At 35.5% G+C, this 7088-nt stretch overlaps 1 long non-coding RNA gene across 2 annotated transcripts in view; it reads right to left on the reverse strand.

The window, feature by feature from the left end:
- The window catches only part of LOC131493067 (uncharacterized), a 71764-nt gene extending 65007 nt beyond the window's left edge, over nt 1-6757 (reverse strand). For both annotated transcript variants that reach the window (XR_009252442.1, XR_009252444.1), the window contains exons 1-2: nt 6676-6757; nt 1078-1140 (exon numbers count right to left, since the gene is read on the reverse strand). This is a non-coding gene — a long non-coding RNA (uncharacterized LOC131493067). The remainder of the gene's footprint in view (nt 1-1077; nt 1141-6675) is intronic.
- Between the last annotated feature and the right edge of the window lie 331 nt (nt 6758-7088).

Raw genomic sequence — 7088 nt, forward strand, 5'->3', positions numbered from 1 at the left:
ATTTCAGCTCAGGTCATAATCTCATAGTTGGGAATTTGAACCCCGTGTCAGACTCCAGGCTCGGCATACAGCCTACTTAAGATTCTGTCTTTCCCTCTCTTTCTGCCCCTGTGTACTCTTTCTCTCTCTCTTTCTCAAAAAATTAAAATTAAAATTAAAAAAAAAGAATATTTGTTTATATAATCAATCTCCTAAACAGTTTTAAATTACTGGTAAAATTTAATTATGGTGACTTTTCTGTCTGCATATACTAATGAATCATGAACATGTTGCTTAAATATTTAGATACTACTTTTTTCAATATTCTGTTACTTCAGAATCTCACAAAATAAAATTTATAATTAATTTTAATTGAAAATTACCCCAAAATGTTCAGTTATATTTTATGTTTATCCATTCTTTCCAAAAAGCACTCTGATAGACTTTCAACAGAAATAAGAATCTTTACTCTTAATTGAGTCTATTTATGTACCAGATATCATTCTAGTACTTGATTTACAAGTATTTTTCTCACAGATACCATATGAAGTATGCATAATTATCATCTTCTCCTTACATTTAAGAAACTCTAATTAAAAAATAATTTTATCAGACTCATATCTCTATCAGCAAAAGATTATTTTATAGACATATGAGTTGGCAAAGCTAACACTATTGCTGTAATACTGTACAACTCATTTTGTAAAAGCAAGATTAATGACAGAGGATTTTTATTTTACCATTTTATTTCCTGCCAATTTTGCTGTATTTGTTTAGCCTATAAATCAGAGCATAACTCAATCTATAAAATATTATTACAAATGGGAGTTGCTCAAAAATATGTAACAACATATAAGAGAGTCATTGTGTCTTATCATTATAATTTTTACTAAGTACGTGGCTGTAGTGTTCTAAGAAGAAGAAAGGTCACTCTTTTCATATGAATAAAGCTTCACTTTGTCACATTGTAAGGGATTTCTAAGATTTAGTCCTTAGCAAAATATCTTATCGCTTTTTTTTTTTTTTTTAATGGCAACAGACACGTCTGCCTCCCGCCTTATGAAATTGGCAAACAGGTACACGCTGACAAGGAGGTACCTTATCTTCATTGTTCCAATGATGTAGAACTCACAGGCAATGTTTTGGATGCCAATGACAAATCTAAGGATAGGGATAGAAATAGCGATGATGATAATGATTTCCTGAAGGGTAAGCAAACCACCTGGGAAAACTCTACTTCAATCTTTCATTATAAAATTCATTTTTGCAGAAATACAGCCTTAGAGTGAAACCTGGTTCTGTCCTTCACTTTACCTTTAGTGTAAAGAATCAAGTGAGCAGAAACCAACTAACATCAGGGGATTTTATTTCTTTGTTTTTGGAAAGCAAGTGCCTGCCTCTTTCTAGGATAAGTGCTCATTTACTCCTGCTTCCTGACTAATATCTCTAGCATAGTATAAATATTGCACTTAACAGTGAAAAATCAAGTTAGATTTAAATCATCAAGTAAAATTTAAGTAATATTGCATGTTCTTTGTTAAATATGACATAAAAATGTATATTTACAAAAAGGTCTATAGCAACTGTTTTAAGATGTTAGAGAAACATATATATTTTAAAAGAAAAATTTAAGCAAATTGTTTAAAGTGTTAAACTCTCTTCAAAATTCACCTATCTAGAAAGAACTACTTTCTTAGTACTATCACCTTTGCAAGAATTGGCAAACATTTTCGGAAAAAAGGGCCAGAGAAAATATATTTTTGGATTTCCCGGCCATTCGGTCTCTGTTGCAACTATTCAGCTTTGCTGTTTTAGCATGAAAGCAGCCATGGAAAATACATAAAGGAGTGGGTATGGTTGTGTTCCAATCCAATTTTGTTTACAACAAGTGGAGTACCAGATTTGTTCCACAGGCTATAGTTTGCCACCCTGTTCTGTAACATAGTTACCAAAGCTTTGGTATATCTTGGGGATTGAAACATATTTAAGTTCAATGTCAGTGAGAAGAGTCTGGAAAATTTTCATTAAGGAGAGAATCTTGAAAGAGTGGTATACATTTCAGTGCACTGAATTTTATTTATTAATACCAGCAATCTGAAAGAATCTCTAAAGTATCCCTTATGTATCTAATCCTTATTCTAGGTCGATGTTGCTTAAATTACAATCAGACATTAATTTAGGAGCTCTGCCTTTGCCACAGTGAGTCACTGCTCCCCTAGATCATCACAAAGCCTTTAAAGGGGATCTAATAGAAAGTGGTGTGACTTCCCCTTTGAAGAATGTCATGGGAAGAATGATAAATTCATTACTCGCAGTCGAAGTTCAAGATCGGTGGATAGCTCTGTTCACAGCTCTCTCAATTTGATTAAAAACCAATGGGCTCATATCTAATAAACATACCCTTTCAATTCCCGCATGTAATTTAGAGAGAGCAGCATGAAAATACCCATCAATGTGCTGCTGCACAGTCTGGGGGGATGTAAAGACCTCGCGATGTAATCCACGGCTTCCTTGACTAATGTCTCCAACATGACTTGTTCATCTCCGCAATGATCAAGTGGCTATTAAAGATAAAACTGTGCTAACCTTTTCAAAAATTAGAAGAGCATGACTACAAGTGAAGCAACAATGGCTTCCCGGAGAGGCTGCCGTAGAAGGGAAAGATCACCCTATCCAGGCAAGAGTAATGTATGCATTATTTATACAGTGTGTCTGGGGTCTGCATGAAAGATGAAATCCCTGTCTGGGAAGTGCCTTTCTCAGCAGGACTATTTTAGTTAAAGTGCACAGTGGAGTCTGCTGCATTTCCATCAGCCGAGTAGAAATGGAGAAAATGGGTGTAATTTTTTCTCTTTTGGCTGGAATCTGTGTAAAAACAAGACTAATGAATAACATAGTTGAAAATACATGGGATGTTCTAGTGTGACATTTGAAAATTATTATAAAGGAGTAACAAACAAGTACTTATGTTATTAGCTTCTTTCTCTAAACCTTCTTTTAGAGTTACCTTTTTTAGCACATACTGTTCTACTCCTAAAGAAAAGAAACTTCTTTCTTCTCAAACCTGGCAACTTCTGCTTTCTACTCTGCCAGAAACCTTCTTGGAGGCAATAAAGCACTAAGTTGAATACCTGATTGAATGACTGAAAAGCAAAGAGACAATGGGGCACCTGGATGACTCAGTTGGTTGAGCATCTGACTTCGGCTCAGGTCATGATCTCAAGGCTCATGAGTTTGAGTTCGAGCCCCACATCGGGCTCTGTGCTGACTGCATGGAACCTGGACCCTGCCTCAGATTCTGTGTCTCCCTCTCTCTCTGCCCCTCCCCCTCTCGCACTCTGTTTCTGCCTCTCAAAAATAAATGTTAAAAAAAAAAAAAAAAAACTTTAAAAAAGAAAAGCAAAAAAAAAAAAATACTTTTACAAATTAACATTAGAAATATTTTGCTCCAGTACTTTGGCCAGTATCTCAAGACCTTGTACCTTAAATTAATCTTTTCAATATTGTCTAACCAAATTAAAATTCTCACATTTCTTTGAGTTCAACTAATTGTTTCATGATTGTATGCCTTTGAAAATGCTGTCCTCACTGCTTAGAATGAATTTTGCCCTTTCCTACTTGATCATTCTGGACCTTCCAGTAAAGTTACATGTACTTCGTAGGGTATACCTATGTATGGGTGTAAAGTGACCCTGTCAGCATACTCTGATTCATACTTAAAGAATTAGTTCATTGTTCTTCTATGAAGGCATCTCTACCTTCAAGGTTGGTAATTGCCTTTCCTGTATATCTGCAGCCTTTTATGTACATCTCATCCTATTTTAAATTTATCACTTTAAATTATAACAATTTTTGTGTCTATATCCTTGCGATAGAAACAGAAAATATAATCCTAATCATATCACCAAGTCTACCTTAGATAGAAAATATAACTGCAGTAGAAGATAAAAGCCTTAGTTAACAGTTCTTAATAAGAATCTTGAGGGAGACAGTTTGCAGTAAATTAAATTTAAAAATAAATAAATTTTTAACAATGAGTACAAATTCTTTGTTACTTTGCCCATTGAGAGGAGTTGCCTCCCCAACCCCCCCCCCACCCTCTTGAAGTGGCTGATTTTGTAACTAGATTACATATCAGCCATATATATATGTATGTAACATATATATATATATATATATATATATATATATATATATATATATATGTTACTTTCTGGGACTTTTGAGACAAGATCACAAGAAGCCTTGGAGTTTCTGTCTGGTTATCCTGAAACACTTGCTTCTCAAGACACTCTCCTTGGAATGTTCATACTTAGAACTCTGTTACCACATTGTGAGGAATCTCAGGCAACTTCCAGAGAGACCCACGTGGTGAAGAATCAAAGCCTCCAAATGACAATCTGAACTTATTTCCTAGTCAACAACTAGCACCAATTTGTCCTCATATGAGGACCAGTCTTGAAGTTGGATCATCCAGCCTCAGTCAAGTTGTCCTAGCTGCTGCCACACAGAATAAAAATAAGCTCTGCCCAACTTGATTATTGTTGTTCTAAGCCTCTAATGTTGGGATATTTTATAATGCAGCAATAGATAACTAGAATAATGATGACACGTTGAAGAGCAAGGCTGTGCTTAGTCATATTCTTACAGAGATGAGGGAAACGTTAGTAAATACTTAGATGATCCTTATACCAAACATCTTTGATTGAGTTTCCTCTAAATAGACCTTACTCTTCTGATACACACCACACCAAAATAATGCTTTTAGAGAGAAAATATGTATATATATAATAGTTAAAGAAAAAATATATAGGATCATTAAATGGTGAAACTTAGGGAGGTACCTGAGATCGTCTGCCACTTAATAGGAAAAAAAAAAGTTCACATAATTAGGTGACTTATTCTAAGTCACATAGATAGCGACAGAAATGGTCAAGATTTGCACTTTATTCTAGGTCTGAGTTATTGAAACTTAAATATGAGTGAAAGAATAAAGAAGAAGAGGAGGAGGAAAGATACATAACATGTAATCAGAGTTGCAGTTTCCCAAAACTCTCAAGTATAAAAGCATCAGTTAAAGGACCTTTAAACATACAAGTCCTCCTGTATTAGCATTAGCCTATTATTATTGCAGGACTGTGTTCAGTGACAGATGGTTGGGTCACTCAGTTACTGGGGAGATATAAATATTTCAAGACTGATTATATATGGATCTTCAAATGAGAAGATAAAAATATTTTTATAACCTAGCTTTTCTTGCATTAAGAAACTCCCCTTATACACCCACAAACAAATGTGTTCATATAGAACATCTAGGACTATTTATCATGCAGAGTCTCACAAAATGAAAACAAAACCATAATAACTCACTTTAATTGATGATATTTTCAGGAGTGTTCCTAGAATAAGACCCTCATTTCTTGGCACATTACAGGTGCCTAGTACTCTATTCTTATTTTACAAAACCTTAAAGAAAACTGGTTGAGAAAATTGAGTACAATTAGGATGTGAGAATTGATGGCAAAGGACTGGAGATTAAAGCTTCTTTTCTCATTATGGGAGCAACAACATAGTCTCTTGGACTTTGAGGTAACCTGTCAGTGAGTGGCTGTGCAGATACTTGTGAAGGGAATGGTAATATTGAGAGGCTACTTCTCGCATGCTTAAATTTGTATACCAAGAACTATACCAAAAAAACACGTGTTTAGAAATACCTCTGATCTCAATTCTCAAAGCCCATTTTCCAATCTTATTTGCACAAACACAGAGTTTCACCTCTTGCTTTTTTTTTTTTTTTAACCATACATAGGATTCCACCTTTTTCCTGGCTCTTCTCCTCAGGGCCAACATAAGGCTATCTACTCTCATATTGGTTACCTTCTTGATAGTGTTCTCTTCTTTTTAGTATGAAACCACAATTAAGCCATTAACCATAGACGAAAAGAGCTATCATTTTAGATACAATTGTGCTTTTAGTCCTTTAACAAACATTCCTTAGGGATGGACTAAAGAATCTTGCTTAAAGTGGCAGAAAAGGAAAATAGAGGAACAAATATTTCAAACTACTTTTTCATATAAATGACCCTACTAGTCTTGGGTATAAGTTAAGGAAAATGGAAGGCTCAACCCTGTCTGGGTTTTAAGTCTGATTGAATGGCTGGGCCTCTCCTAGGATGAGGAGAAGTGGCTATGAACCAGATTTGGCACGAAAGATCAGTTTCATTTTGTACATGTTCAAATTGAGATGGTGCATATCTGAAGGGAGATGCCAAGTTGGCAGCTGGATAATTGTGCCTAGACCTCTGAAGAGAACTTGGGGTAGAGTAAAATATATGGGAGAGTTGTATGATGGTGAAGGAGATGCCAAGGAAAGTGATGGGAGTAGGTGAGATTGTGCAGAGAGGTGGTATACAGTCAAGACTGATTTAAAGGCTGTATAGTGGAGGGAGCCATGATTAAAATAATTGAAAATAAGAGTGCAGAGAGATAGAAGGAAAATGAGAATGGTATGATACTAGAGAAGCTAAGAGGGGTGGTGTTTCAAGGAGAAAATAGTCACCAGCATCAGATATTCTTCACAAGTCAAGTAAGGTGACAACTTCAATCTCATTTTAACCACACCTGCTACTCTCCATTCATACAAATTTTTAGTTTCCTAAACATACCATGATCTCCCTCACTTCTGAGGTTCCATACCTGTGACTCAATCTGCCTGGAGTAAATTTACTCTCCTTATTATTGAGTTAGTCATTGTTGATTCTTTAAGGCTTCAACTTACAAGTTATGTCCTCTGGAAAACCTTTCTGATCTTTCTCAAGGTAGGTCATAAACTCATCCTATGAGCTCACAATGCAACTTGTACTTTATTTTTACAACTTTCTAAAAAACTTTTGTTCCTTCCTGTTGAACTTAAACTTTCATGGTAATTGAGATCACACTTATTTTGTGTACCACTTTATTCCCAGGAGAACTGGCACATAGTAAATACTTATTTAATATATGGTGAATTAGTAAATGGGGCGCCTGGGTGGCGCAGTCGGTTAAGCGTCCGACTTCAGCCAGGTCACGATCTCACGGTCCGTGAGTTCGAGCCCCGCGTCAGGCTCTGG

The sequence above is a fragment of the Neofelis nebulosa genome, chromosome 2 (assembly GCF_028018385.1).
Source record: "Neofelis nebulosa isolate mNeoNeb1 chromosome 2, mNeoNeb1.pri, whole genome shotgun sequence".
Taxonomy (NCBI): Eukaryota; Metazoa; Chordata; class Mammalia; order Carnivora; family Felidae; genus Neofelis; species Neofelis nebulosa.